This window comes from Quercus lobata, chromosome 9 (genome assembly GCF_001633185.2).
Source record: "Quercus lobata isolate SW786 chromosome 9, ValleyOak3.0 Primary Assembly, whole genome shotgun sequence".
NCBI lineage: Eukaryota > Viridiplantae > Streptophyta > Magnoliopsida > Fagales > Fagaceae > Quercus > Quercus lobata.
This window is the reverse complement of record NC_044912.1, coordinates 8,947,564-8,963,837: the sequence shown is the minus strand read 5'-3', so window position 1 is coordinate 8,963,837 and position 16,274 is coordinate 8,947,564.

Genomic DNA, 16,274 nt, shown 5'->3' with positions numbered 1-16,274 from the left:
CCTTAAAAAATTTGATACTTTTTTACTTTTAATTTCCTCAAGCATAAAATTTTGAGATCAACCAATTGCCCAAGCACATTGTTATTCCTCTGCTTGTGTCATTATTACGTGAGGAACAATTACTCATACAGTTCTATTTTATTGTCCATTCTATACGACCCTTCAAACAAGTTTTGAGATAGAAACCTCACTTCGGATACGTTCAAGCAATCCTGTTTTGACAAATAAAAGAATAAATCAGCTTTGGAAAACTTAAAATTAAATCTAGTCATTAGACTGAGACTTGAATTAAAATATACTAGTATGTCTATTACATTGGTATGGAATTATGGATGGTGTATGCACCAAGAAGTTTGGTCTTACAGAAGTTTAATAGAATAAATACATGAATAGTGACAGTGGAAAAATGCAAGAGTTCAGAAAAGAAAGAATCTTGCAAAGGGAAAATAATGCACAACATGTATATTAGAGAATGGAAAGTGTTATGACCTTTCTAGCTTTATTTACCCAACAGGACTGTACATGTCGTCGTTGCATTGAAGATGGTTCAAGTCATCAAAGTAGCAATCGTAGTCTCTTCCACAATGACTTTCACAAATACCAGAGAGCCATGAAAGCTCAAAACCACATACCAATTCATTGTGGACGTCTATACCAGTGGCGGAGCCACGTTGGGGCCAAGAGGGGCCTCCCCCCACCCAAAGTTTTGAAAAAAAATATAGAAGAGGTATTCTTTCATGGCTGATTCGAACAATTTGAAATTTTTAAAGAACATACATACTTTTGGCCCCCTCAAGCTCCGCAGATCAACATCTAGGTAGAGACGCTAGAGAGGCAACATAGACCATACATGTTTTTGGCACCCTCAACTCCACTCTTTTATATCTCTCTATTTTTCTCTGAAAGCTCGAAATTGTGTGAAAACACAAGAGCTGTTTAGACCCCCAATTAAAATATTACGCCTCGGTTGATTTTACTCTAACTTATCTAAGTGCAGAACAAGAGTAAATGAAGTGCAATCAACCAATACTGCTCTAGTGCATAAACATGAACAACAAACAATAAAAGTAAAGCACAAGAGTAAGGGAAGAGAGATGCAAATACAAGATAACACGGCGATGTGTTATCGAAAAAGAAATCGAAAAACTCAGCAAAAAACCTCTTTGCCACCCACCAAGCGGTAAATCGATCCATTAAACAATCAGTTGGGATACATGGGTTAGCAAGAGACCCTCCAAGCTTAATCTACCCGATGTACCTAAGCCCTCCAAGCTCCTACTCCAACAAGGCTTCTCGGAACGGTGTCTTGTCTAGCTTTCTGAATCCCGCAATACACCCGATTGCATTACTCCAACAAGGTTTCTTGGAACCGTGTCTTGTCTAGCTTTCCGGATCCCGCAATACACCCGATTGCATCCGCCAAGCCTCACCGACTTCCTTTGGCAAATCCCCAAAGCTTCCCAAGCTCCAAAACACTCTCTACACTCTGAAAAGGTGTTGGTTGTTTTTGGGTACAAATCTCTTCTCAAGGTATGACAATGGAAGAGGGAAGGAGAAGAGGCTACAATGATTTCTCACTAAAGATGGGTAGCTCTCTCTCTAAAAGATGGGTGTGTGTGTTGCAGAAAACTTATCTATGGTTTTTCTCTCTGAATGATCTTCTTTACATTTGTGGGTAATGAGGGTATATATAATATAGGTGAAGGGTAAGAAAGTCATACTTAAAAATCCTCCAGGCAAAGAGTTTCGCGAGTATCTCGCGGGAAGGTCTTACCCGCGAAATTGATAGCTTGGCACGACTCTTCAACTTCCAGTCATATACTTCTCACATGCCCTTTTCGTGGGAACCTTTCTCGCGAACTTCTCACGAGCCACTCGCGAAATGCACTAATCTTCAATTAAGCTTGAGTCTTCACCAACTTAATACTAAACCCAATACAATAAAATCTCACAAAATACAAGGAACAAAATTAAACCAATTACAACATTTTTTGTCATGAAATAAAGCCAACATAAAACATAGTTGTAAATCACAACTTTACACTCTCTTTCTCTGATTTCTTAATCTATCACTTCCAGCCTCACCACTGTCTAGTTGGTTTGCTTTTTATTTTTTTCGTCTTTACCTCTTCATTTAGACTGCCAATTATTCATGATGTTTCACAGTGCAAGAGATTTTACTTTACAGATTTAAGATTACAGTGTGCTCTAAGTCCTTCAAGTTGTCTTTAAAAGCAAAAACAAAAGCAAAACTACTTCAGCCTTCAGTTTGCTTCAAGTCATATACACGGTGCCTCGTTTGACTTTTCTTTTGGTTATTGTCATTAAATACTAATGCCAGGAACATAATAATTTTACATCATTTTCACAACATATCTTTAAATGGTGAGTGTTTACTAGTAATAATCTAAGTTCACAATTAACATCATTTTTTGCTACAAGTAATAACTCACTACAACAAAATGTATTTTCAGTGACAAAAAAATTAGTCACTAAAAGTCCAATTTTTCGTCACTAAGGACCTTTAGTGACGAAATTAGACTTTTAGTGACGAAACTCATTTCGCCACTGTAGCCCCGTCACTAAAAGTCCTGGTGACGAAAAATTTCGTCACTAAAAGTTTGATTTGATTTAAAAATAAATAAAAAAAACTTTTAGTGACGAAAACGTTTCGTCACTAAATGTTTTCCTCACTAAAAACACTATTTAGTGATGAAAATATTTCGTCACTAAAAACACTTTAGTTTTCTAAATCATATTTAGTGACGAATAATTTCGTCACTAAAACTATGTTCCGGTACATATAGTGACGAAAAAATTCGTCACTAAAACTATTTTTAAGAAAATCCAGGCACATATAGTGACGAAAATTTTCGTCACTAAAACCATTTCCTACAAAATTTTGCTATATTTAGTGATGAAATTTTTGTCACTAAAACAAATTTTGTTTTTTATATTTGTGATGAAAAAATTCGTCACTAAAACTTATTTTCTGTTTTTATTTTTTTCATGGCTTTGATATTAACCTGTAACCTGTCATTACATTATTAAAACCTCACATTTGAATAACACATTTATTTCAACAACAAATTTATAAAAAAAGATCCATACATTCCACAAGTAAAAAATAAAACAAGTATCTAATTCAAACTCCTTCCATACAATAATTGTTTACAATACATACAATAACTCTACCTAAACTCTATTTTAGAACTAACGAAAGATGTTCTCATATGTCTTCAAGTAATGCCAAAAGTAAATCTCCTAAAAGCCACCAATAAGAAATCTGTGCAAATATAAAAACAATAATTCGTTAAAACCGTAAAGTATAAACATTAACTATGTTATAAGAAATATTTCTAATAATGCATTAAGAGTAACCACACCAATAAATTAAAATCACAACTCCTAATGTATAAGTTGTAGAAAGTAAATAAAATACTAACCAAAAAGTGTTTCAACTTGAAGTTGAACCAACCCCATAAGTAAGAGCATCATCATAACCCTTGCTCCTCAAAAAGTTAAGAATATTCTTTTGGACCTCATCTTGCTTAGTTCGTGCATCTTGGTCCTTAGCTCGCTCCTCTTGATCTCTAACTCTTGCCTCTTTGAGCTCAATTATCTCATTTTCTAACCGTTGGATATACTCCACCGATGAATTAGAGGAGGCGGTGGTTACTAGAGAAGAGGAAGGTCTCATGCCAAGTCCTTTTATAATACCGGACTTCTTCTTAAACACCAAGTTTGAGATCTCCTCTTGTGTAAGGGGAATAGCATTAGGATCTTGACAATGATCCGCTTGCACTTTAAGAATATTTTCCTATCATTTGAAAGAGAGAAAGAAACAAACAATCACAACATTAATACTACATATGTTATAGCTTTACAAACATGATAGAGATGGAATGATACACAGACATATGTTGCTTCATCTTCAGGGTGTATCCACATATTTGTATTTGGATTGAAATGAACATCTTTGAAGATTTTTGCCAATTTAGGAACTTGACCATCATTATTATTTGTCTAATTAATTAACATTCAAGTGTTAGATAAATATACTTAATTAATCACAACTTGCAATATACTAAGGTTTAAAAAAAATGAAAAAATACGCACCTCCTCATCAACCCTAACAGCAAGTGCCTTTGTCCCGCATCTATGTTTGCCTTTAGTTTTATTCCTATTTTCAGAGTTCTTTCTTGATTTTTTCTAATAAACAATATTAAGATATTTATTAGATCATGAATAAAACAATATACATTTACTTCATCTAAATATTAATCTAATCAGTTGACAACATAATATAGTAAATATTGGATAATAATAATATACGCATAAATAATTTACCAGCCAATCCTCATTGGTCCATCTCCCATCAATGAGTTCAGTCCATTGCTTCTTCGTGGCATTCATTTGTGGGTGGCTTCTTACATAGTCAGCACCATGAGATTGTTTGAGCTTTTTATAAGCCTGATGCAACTTTGGGAGTTGGAATTCAATAATCTTCCACATTTTGTATTTAATGTTTTTGTTACCAAATTGGAATCTCCTTCTAACTCAAACTGATCCTGTAAAATGAAGTGTATATATATTATAAAAATATTATTATATGAATTAGACGAGTTAGACGTTATCAATGTAAATTTACCGCGATATTTTGAAGCACCACATCTCTAATAGCAGCATCAACATTTTTCCAATTTTTCACATTGTAACTAGATAAAATACTTCGCACTTGTACGCCAACGTGATTGACAAGCTTGCACACATTCTTCCCAACAGGAGCATCATACTCTACAACTATACGTATTAGCAGCTTACCACTTTTTCAACAAGTGCCCGTACTGCTATACCACGTGTTGCTCCACGGGTAGTCCTGCTAGCAAATCCTATTTAAACATTATTAATGTTAAAAAATTATATATTTCATGTACATTATAGCTAAATTAAGTGAAGTATAATCTTAATAGTAAAAATAGAGTACAGTTGTAATTAAGTATATTCTATGTAATTACCAGTCATGCTAGTTAATGTGCCGGTAGTCTACGCCTCCGCACTAGAAGAACTTTGGACGAGAGGATTTGCTTCAGGAGGTGTTTCCGTAGATTGGACCATAGATCAGACCACCGGGATAGATGCCTCACCTCGCGAGCGTGTAAGTCGTCCTAGTGCTATCTGTAAGTAACATACATATAATGGAACAACAAAGTCATTACAAGTAATGGAACAATAAAGTTATTATCATCTATTGTACCCTATGGAACATCTATTATACCTTATGGATTACAGAATTAGATGACTCATCATCATTGTCATTGTCACCAATAGGTGGTACATAATCATCATCTACCACAACACTAGCTCTACTTCCTTTCCCTTCTGCACAATTGGACTAAGCAAAATCCTTTAGAGAAGTTGAGATGTGCTCCAATCCCAAAGCATCAATTATCTCTTAGTTTTGCCTCATTCTATCCAATCTTGCCATCTCATACCTCAGTATATTACGAGTGTATTTGGCCTTTTTGGGCATTTTTTGAAACTACGTATTGACATGAAAGATAAGTATAATTGCTACTAACTTAACATCAAGCAATTCATAAGTGCAAAATTTGAACATAATTGCTACTAACTCAACACAGCAAATGACCACATCAATATCCATATCAACTTCAAGATAAGTACAAAACATCTCAATGACGATCACTACTAACTTTACATGTCATAGTCTACACCATTATCCATATTAAGCAATTCACAAGTGCTAATTTTGAATACAATTACTACTAACTCAACACAACAAATGATTACATCAATATCCATATCAAGTTCAAGATAAGTACAAAACAATTGCTACTTAAACAAGCATAAAACTTTAAGACAAGCACACAACATTTAAGACAATTGTTATGAATTCTACATATCATAATCCATATCAAGATCAACATCAGGTATGTCATGCTCTTCATTTTCATTAGCATCTCTTGAAATTCCACTTTCAAGAACAATCTCAGTTTCAACATCACTCATACAATAGTCAATAATATTGTCCTCAACATTGATAGAGACAACATCAACAATAGCTTCTTGTTGGAATGCGTCACTATCTTCTGTATTATCATTGGATTCTCCACCCTTGACTTCCGGGATATCAAACACTCCTCTATGTTGGACGGATTGCACAATTTTCCAAGGTTCACCTAATTTGGTATCTTGAAGGTAAAAAACTTGTCTTGCTTGACTAGGAAGTATAAAATGGTCATTTTCATACCACCGACTTGTAACATCAATGCTTATGCAGTGTGTATCGGTTCTTATCGTTCTCCTTCGACAATTGGTACCAGTATTGTACCAATCACATTGGAACAAAACAACTTTATGGCGAAACATATACTTCAATTCCCAAATTTTGCACCTAATTTTTTTGTAAAATTATTGTAAAAATATGGTGAACGTAAAATTACTCATTATTAAATTGATAAACATATTATATAACATATAAATATAATAAACTAATATTAAAACTTATACAAATATATAATATATCATATAAATAACAAAATATAAGGTATAATTGGTTATTTGATTATTACTTTTTTTTAAAAAAATTTGCATTCATTCAATGAGTATTTGTTTTAATATTCTTAGTCATTATACTGTTTTATATTGAAAATGAAAATTGCTAAGAACTTAATTCAATAATTTATTATTTTATCTCTCTTAAAGAACATAAGTTACTTTTTTTGAATAAAAATATTTAACTTTTAATATTATTACTTGTTTTTGGACATATATAGCTCTCTCTCTCTCTCTCTCTCTCTCTCTCTATATATATATATATATATATATATATATATACACACACACAGTTTTGAGAAACAGCTGACAGTTAATTACACTTTTTTTTTGTAGCACATATGAAACAATTAAAGGATTTAAATTGTACAGTCTATTGAATTGTGTCTATAATAGTATTTGGGTCATCATCATTTATTGGCCACGATGTCAGAAACATCTTCTCTACTTGGAACGAGTCCTCCACTTCGGATGCGTTGGTTCTACCAACTTTAACATATCTATACCTCTTGGAATCAGATATAGAAGAAAAGTTGTCATTATAATTCAAGTAGAAGTGTCCAAATACAATGGAGAATTCACTGGTTTTTCACAGCTCATCCAAACCAAACTCCGTGCTAGTTCGAGATGCCAGTAATTCACCTTTGTCCCCTTTTGCAGATAAGTGTTATATGGATAGTCATATCTGAGATCATATCGAGATAAAGAATAAGTCGGGGTGGAGAAGGAGAAGTAATTGTCCTTGTGTATACTCGAGTCCACAATCCGGATTGTGTAGTTTGTTGTAACTGATTTCCTCTACGAAGTTTTTTTCTCCATTTAAGTATACCACCGTACGATTGTTCTCACACCAAAGTTCATAACTGAAGTACGAAAATTCATAACTGAAGTACCCGCAGTTTTCTGGGTCGGTCTTCAATCGAAAAGGAAAGCTTATGTTGTGGATATTCCCACAAGAAGAAGCGGTACAGTTATGATTAACCATAGCAGTAGCACAGCAAGTAATAGCAATAAAGGCAGTGAGTCTTACAGTGAACGTCAATCCTCTTGCCATTGAGGTAGGTAGAGAGAGAGAGGAATATTTCCACAGCATCTTCAACAATGAAGCGAAAGGTAGAGTTTAAACTAAAAGAACGATGAAGCGCAAGTTCGTGGTAGTGGAACAATGTCAACATCAATATCACATGCACCAACAATATCTAGCACATTCGTCATCTTGTTTAATTATTTGACCGTTACTAAATCTTTTTTTTTTTTTTTAATTCTTATAAACTTTTTTTTTTTTAATAAAAACAAATGCACACAAAGAAAAGGAAAGAATTATAAACATTTAGTTAAATTAATCTTTTTACCACTAAATGTTTCATAAATTAAAAAAAAAAAAATTAATCACGCACTATAGCATGCTTGTTATTAATTACTCCTAAGTTTTATTAGTGATAAAAAAAAATGCTAGTAATGAGTAAGAACAAATTAATTGCACAAGCGGTGAGAAAAAAATGTGAAGGCAAATGTAACCGAAATCTCTCCCAAAATTTGCAAACAAGGTTTTATTGGTGGAGGAGATTTGCATAGCAATATTACAGAGGTTTTGGAGTCAATACAGTAGGAAGGCAAATGGGGCACCTGAAACTTAAGTTATCGCAAAGAGTCTAGTTAAACAAAGGTGTTGTTAATTAGTATACTATTTGTAACTTCTTGTTCTTTAGTGGCTTTTCTAAGAGGTTGGGTCCCTAGAATGGTTTTTTTTTTTTTTTTTTTTACTTTTATTTATTTATTGATTTTTCCACTACACTTCAGTTACTAAAATTTGTGTGAGGTTTTATTGTTTATATTACTTGTTGTTGCTTTTAAAATGATATTTCTAGCGGTTGAAATAACTGTTTCTGTTGGAATAAATTATAAATTATAAATTAACTCAATTAGTCTATTATTAGATTGATTTTTTTCATTAGTATATATTAGAGCATAAGTATACTTATTTATAAATATTTTCCTGAATTTGATCATTGTCTCTTGTTGTAGTGGATAAATCACAGTCCTTCACTGTTCCCCTCATTTTGAGGGAACAATTATATACATTGGAAGGATTGAGTGAGAACATGCCTTAAATAATTAGACGAGAGAGTTTGGCTATATGAAGAGAAAGGTTGGACCAAACCAAAAACTAAAGTGGATGAGCGGTCCAAAGATCAATGAATGAGTGCAATTGGAATAGCAAATGTAAAATCCTATTTTCATTGAAGTTTTACATTATTACTGCTACTATATACTGGGGATAAGAGTTGGGGTTGGAAGCACAAATATTGAACATCACAAAAGATGCCATTAATTATTATTGAATTATCACTTCAACTCATAATTCATACTAATAAAATTATACCACCAATTAAAAAAACAAAATTAAATATACCATGTGTGAAATTAAATAGAGTAATAACTTGCTAGTTACAATGCGTTACTGATTTTTCTAGTCAACAAATAATTTTTCAAGTGAGAAAGCAAAAAAGAAAAAAAATTGGGATGACTCTACTTGCAAAAGTCATTTTCAAGTGAGAAAGCAGCAAAGAATAAAAAATAGGAATAACTCTACTTGCAAAAGTCATTTTCAAGTTTGTATATGAAACACAGATGCATGGAAGCTAGTTGTTGACTCATAACTCATGAGTCATGAGTCATTGCTTTAATTTAATATGAAGGTACATGGAACATATACAAGTGTAAGAAAAGCTTTGTACGGTCATACTGTGTAAGAAAAGATGATCAAATTCTTTGTTCGTGAACCATGACAAATTATTAGGTCCACCAAAGTACAAATGAAATGGTCTTCCAACCAATGAAACGCTGTCAACTATATAGGTGTGTGATTCAACTTCCTAATCATCACAAGAAAAATAAAATAAAAAACTACCAAGTGATGTCATACTTACATAAATGACAACATTTTATTTTTTGTGAAAACTAGGAGGACCAAATTAACAGTCCTCCTTGTAGTACTAGTAATTTCCTGTCAACCATAGGTCAAGAAATGTTAGGAAACAATAGCTCAAATTAATGGAGTGAGTGATTGTCAATTTGTCCCCTTTTTCTATATTAAATAAATCAAGAAGAAGAAGAAGAAGAAGAAGAAGTGGTAAGGTTTATTTTCATTGAATAAATGATCTCTGTAAACTGGCCTTAGTTGTATGTCCAACTGCGAAGATGATGAGAAGTTTCACTTGCTAGTTCACTGAAGAAGATATGGTCCTTAGTGACGGCAATGACAAAAACACAAAAAAAAAAAAAAAAAAAAAAAAAAAAAAAGAAAAATCCTATCTTATAATCAATCATGTATCCAATAATTAAGTTACTCGCACACACACAAAGACTGATTGAATAGAAAGGACCACAGTCCAAGCGGGGGAGAATGATTATTTGTTAAGAGTAAAAAATCTGTACTGGCCACTTGTCATTTTCAATCAATTTCATACTATATAGCTCTTTTTCAAGACAAATTTGTTCACCATTTGAAAAGCTCTACTTGTATTGTATGATAAAGTGGGCACTATGCTATTCCCCTAAAATTGTGCTAAAAAGGTCTCATCTATATTTGTAATTTTGTATGATATTTCATTCACCTTCATATCAAATTGAAGCCATGAGTAAACAAATCCGACTTTTGCAATTTGTGTCATTCCAATCTTTGTTGTTTTTACATTTGAGATTCTATTCGTATTTTTTAATTTAATTGTGCGATGGAGATTCATGTTTTACCTCGCCTCCTAGACCGAGAATTACTCAATTATTTTGACACAGTACTATTGCTTTTACAAAAAGCTTCTCTACGTTACAATATAGAATCTAAGGAGAAATAATAATGAAACTTCTATGAACTTGTTAAACTGAGAGGGTACTTGTCAACAAGACTCAACGTCACCAACCTAAACGAAACAGAGTTATGGTCCTTGGAATTTTCATGGAAGTCTCATTATAATTATATGGCACCTCTTCACTTGATTTAGCTTGTGTGTTATGCACACAAAAACAGGACACAAGCGGTGTCTCTGTTTAGTAGCTAAATTCCACGAAACTACACTTGCATCACAAATTCACAAAAATCCATTAACACTTCATTTTGGGAGTTTTTAAAAGAGTGAAATAAAATGGAATGAGTAAATCATAAAAGAATGGAAAAAAATGAATAAAATGGAATGTATTTAAGTAATGGAATATAATGAGAAATAATAATAAAATTTGTTGCAAAATCTTTTTTTAGAGGAGATGCCTCCATATTAATCCTACAACAGTAAACCTATGCTCTAATACCAATTGAAAATCACGTTATAAGAGATGCTTCCATATTAATCTTTGAAACAATGAACCTATGCTTTGATAAAAATTGAAAATTTGCTATTTAGACCCCTAATCTGGCATCAATCTTGGCACTAGATACTTTCTTTCAATTTGGCATTACATTCAACTAGTTCTTCTTCCAAGCTCTTGACCTTAACCCTATGGAAGAAATTCTCACACTTAACTTCATCTACTAGATTCAACTAATTGTAATCTTGGCAATAGTTCTTATATTCAACTATTTGTAATGTTGGCAAATTTTCATGTCAAAAATAAAAAAGGTTTCAGTGTAATTGCAAGTTTCTATGTATTTTAATTTCATTTAAATCGTAATTGCATTGAGTCATTGAAGTTCAATTTCAGGAGAAAGAGTACTAGTGCTGCAGAAGAAATCTCGATTGAGCACGATTCATCATGTTAGGCGAAATTATGAGTGAGACAACCAAATTTGGGTTTTAGTTACACAAAACAATTTCCTTGAAATTCTACTAACACTCAATCGAGCAAGTTTTCCTAAGAAAATCAAGTTTTTTTGTTTTTTTTTTTTTTTATGCTTATAATTGGATAACAAACTCCTTTGAGTAGGATAGTTATCAATTTTAAGAAATAGTTTTTAAATGCCTCAAAGTTACATTATTTTTCATATAATTATCAGTTTTATTAAGAATCACACACAAAAAGCTTTGAGACAGAATCTCTATAATATATGCAATTGTATATCAAAAACTGAATGTAAAATACATAGCCTCTGTGTTTATATACAGAACCAGAGGAGATAGGAAAAATAAGAAAAGAACTAACTAACTATTACATGTCTGCTAACTAACTCCACATTATAAGCTTAAGTAAAACACATGTCGTTTAGCTACTTCAACCATAAACTACAAGTAGCTTAGACAGTAGAATAAATATTGCAACTCAATCAACTGTAGCTCTGCTATTCTGTCATCTCAACAAATTTTCTTAACAATACTGTGAGCTATATTCCAGTTACACTAATTTGCAAAGAAAAAACTGGCTTTGAACTAGAACTACAAATACGCAGCAACTTAAAATGTCACTAAATCCCATTATGCGCATGGCATTGACTATAACATTATGGAGTCCATGATAATTTAAAGTATGTCGAAGTAAAGAGAAACATTTTTGGCCACCTTGTCGTGTTCAAGTTCAATCAATTTCATACCAACTCTTGTTTTTTCTCTATTCTTTTTTTTCCTCCTTGTGGAATTTCATACTAGCTCTTGGTTTTCCTTGAAACAACAATATCATTATTGAATAAATGAAGCTTCCTTATCTTTTTCCATAGTCCCAAACTTCATATGAACCGAATTTAAAGATAAATTTATTAACTATAATTTTTTTTTTCAATGTGGATACTATAAGTTCATAAAAAAGACCCCAATTTGTTTTGGTGTAAGTAGGATTTGAATTTAAGTCTTTTATTTGAGAATGATTTTTTTTTTTTTAACAATTGAGTCAATTGATGAATTTATTAACTTTTGATAATTTGATAATAGGGTTTAAGAGGTTATGTATCTCAATTGATACTACTTGGTGTTTTGAAGTTTTTAATGAAGATGTTTATGATTCAAATCTTTCCAACTCGACTATAAAAATATAAAGACATTTTTATTGGAAACACAAAAAAAAATATCAATTACGTTACAAGTTTTTTGTGAATTTATTAACTATAAGGTAAAAAGCTTATTGGATGGTAAGAGGCTCTATGGACAAGTTTGGTGTGGACCAACGGGGAAAATTACTTCCATTCATAAAAACTAGAAAACGACTTTTTGCAAGTTGTGTCATGTCATCCCTATCTTTCTTTTCTTTTCTTTTCTTTTCTTTTCTTTTTTTTTTTTTTTTTGATAAACTACAATATATATTAAAAACTAAAAAACAGGAACAGATAAACAATCACCCTTACTAGGGATAGTCAATCACCCTATCTTTCTTTGTTGCTTTCTCACTAAAACATCAATTAAAAATACAACTTGAGGTCCTATACGTTAAATTAAATAGCTCACTGAAAAGTTCAACACATTCAATTAAATTAAATATCTCACTACTAAAACATTAATGAAAAATACAATGGGTCATACACCACGTAAGAAAAGTTGATCAAAGTCTTTGTTATTTAACCATAAGAATATTAAGAAACTCGTAACTCAAATTAATTCATGAAACGATCGCTTCCCACCAGCCTTACAAAAAGAGGCCCATGACAAAAAACTTTTTAACTTGGGCTTTATATCTTCTATAATGGGCTGTAAGGCCCAGTTTATGTCTAAGAAGTTCTTATGTGTAAACCAAAGGGGAAAATAGTTATATTTGTGAGTAATTTTCACTCAATGGCAAAAGGCTTCTTAAGCCACCTATATCTGTGAGTAATTTTCACTCAATGGCATAAGACTTCTTGTGCCAGTGGTGTCTAACAAGTTTATGTTTGACTATTAACTCACTCTTCCTATGGGATGTGCTTGACGACTTCTAGTGAAATAAAAATTAAAACTTTGTAACGAAAAATATAAATTGAGTGCAAAAATATTCCAAAATTTGTTTCTTTTTTGGTAGAACCAATATTTGTTTCATCCACAAGAATTGATTGCAAATTTGCAACAATATTCTTTTTTTTTTTTATAAGATAGAAATTCTACTCTAGTCTAATCTAAGTATATATGTGTGTGAAACTCACTCTTAGAGACTTTAACCTTCGCCCTTGCCCTCCACACCCATTTAATAAAAATATTGACAGAAACTTAAAAACACTTTTCCATATGTATATTTAAAAAGTATACTATGGTTTCCATCAAACCTTGTTCTATTTAATTTTCAAACAGAGCAAATAGGGATCAGTGTCACAATGCACCATATAGTTTGATATGTTTAACGCCATTGAATAAGAAAGCACCAGATACGTTATATGGGTCAGATACAGTTCCAGCATGTTGACATGGTAGATCAAGAAAAATGAGGGCACATCTATAATTATTTTTATTTTATAATACCTTTATATGTAAATGAATTACTCATATAGTCCAAATTCCAAAAAAGTATGTAAAACAAACAGAGATAAAGTCGTACTTTATATTTAAATCATAAATCAATGACTCACACAAGATTTCTAAGTAACAAAGTTACAAAAGCTCTAAATTGCACATGAATTGGGGTCCATAACTTAAAATCTGATCAAACATATACAAAGTTTAGCCTAATTCAGCAGATATTATTCTTTTAAAAAGAAGTTTTTTGGAGGAGTACAACTGCTGTGTGTCTGTGTCTGTGTCTGTGGGGTGTTTTTGTCTCTCTGATTCTAAGACGAGCACGGGTCCTCTCACTCGTCTTAAAATTTAACACAAAACAATTTTTTGGCCACCACACAGCACTTTTAAGATTAGGAAATGTACAAAAGGATGGGCGAGTTCGGTGCAAGTGTTCATCGATTGTAACCTTGCGGATATTTCTCTTTCTAACCATACAATTACTAGTACGATACCAAAAAGTACACTTAGAGTGCGTTTGGGAAGCGCGTTTTGCGCTTCCCAAACACATTTGCATTTCAGGATTTTTTTTTTTTTTCAGCGAATGAACAGTAAAAGTACTGTTCATATACTGTGCGGGAGACAAACTTTACTATTCATACACTGTTTATGTACTGTTTATGGGACCCACAATCACTTTATTCAGAAAAAAAATATTAAAAATGGGTCCCAGGTACTATTTACACATTTAAAAATTATTTTGCTACAGTGTTTTTCAGTTTTCAGTTTTCAGCTGTATCCAAACGGACCCTTAACCAAAACATTTGGAGCATTTCCTGCCAACCTGGACAGGTAAAATAACATTGATTCTTGACATAAATGAAATGTGTCTGCTGCGCATCAGATGCGTCTTGCAGGGATGTCAGTTCCTCAAGCTGTCTGACACTGTTAGGTGTCAGTGCATAAAACTTGCTGAGCTACTGGCATTTATAGGTTTCGAAATGTGGATTAGAAGTGGATATTTTGAATTGGAATATTTCTACGAAATTCCGATGAATTCAAGCAAGGTAGGTGAGCTCAATAAATTGATAATAAAAGAAACAAAAATCATTGAAGTGCTTCACTTTTGTTGGGCTTATGCGGCAGAATTTGCCAAATATAATGTTTTTAGAAAAATTTTAGGAAAGCAACACACAAAAAAAGTTACATAGTTAGTTAGACAAAAAAAAAGGAGAAAAATGGAAATTAACCTTAAATTTCAAATATTATAATTAGTAGTTTAAGTTTTCAAACTATATTTTTTACTAGCATCTCGAGTCTAAGAGACTCGATTTAGAGTCTATAAATCGAGTTTTTGGGACTCGATTTTTATGGGTTGTTCACGTCTGATGTGGCACTTTTTCCACGTGGTATCTACATGGGAATCGAGTCTCTAAAACTCGATTTACATCTAAAAAGAAAACAAAGAAAACCACAACGACAACAGCAAAAGAAAACCACAACAACAGAAAATATGTGTTCATCAGAGAAGAATATGTGTTCATCAAAAAAAAGGGGTCGCGCGGCGGCCTGGGTCAACTTGAGCTGCATCTCCATTTCTTCTTCTTCTTCTCTCTCTCTCTCTTTCTTTCTTTTTTTCTTTCTTTCCGCGTTTTTGTTGTTTCTGCATTTTGAGTCATTAATAATTATTATTTTTGGGTTAGAAATCGAGTCTTAGAGACTCGATTTCCATGTAGATATCACGTGGTCCAAGTACCACATCAAACGTGAACAACCCATGAAAATCGAGTCCTAAAAACTCGATTTATAGACCCTAAATCGAGTATTTTAGACTCAAGATGCTAGTAAAAAATATAGTTTAAAAACTTAAACTACTAATTATAATGTTTGAAATTTAAGGTTAATTTCCATTTTTTTTTCGTTTTTGGAAGTCAAGTTTGGCAAACTCAACTTTGGGCTGGAAGTCAAGTTTGACAAACTCAACTTCCAAGCAAGACCAAGCAGGATGCATCAATATGGCTTGGAAATCGAGTTTGTCAAACTCAACTTCTAGCCCAAAGTTAAGTTTGCCAAACTCGACTTCCAAAACAGTCTAACTAACTAAAAAATGACAAAATGGGCTTTTGCCCTTTTCGGGCAAATTAATTATCTTTATACCCCATTTCCCAAACTAATTAGGGAAATGCCCCTCTTTTAAAACTCGATTTATGATAAATCGAGTTAGGCCCTAGTGGCGTTTTAAAGAGCCTATAGTGACGTTTTTTAACTCGACCTCAATGAAATCGAGTTATAGGTAAAAAAATTGCCTATAACTCAATTCCATTGAAGTCGAGTTAAAAAACGTCACTATAGGTCTTAAAAACGTCATTATAGGCTCATTAA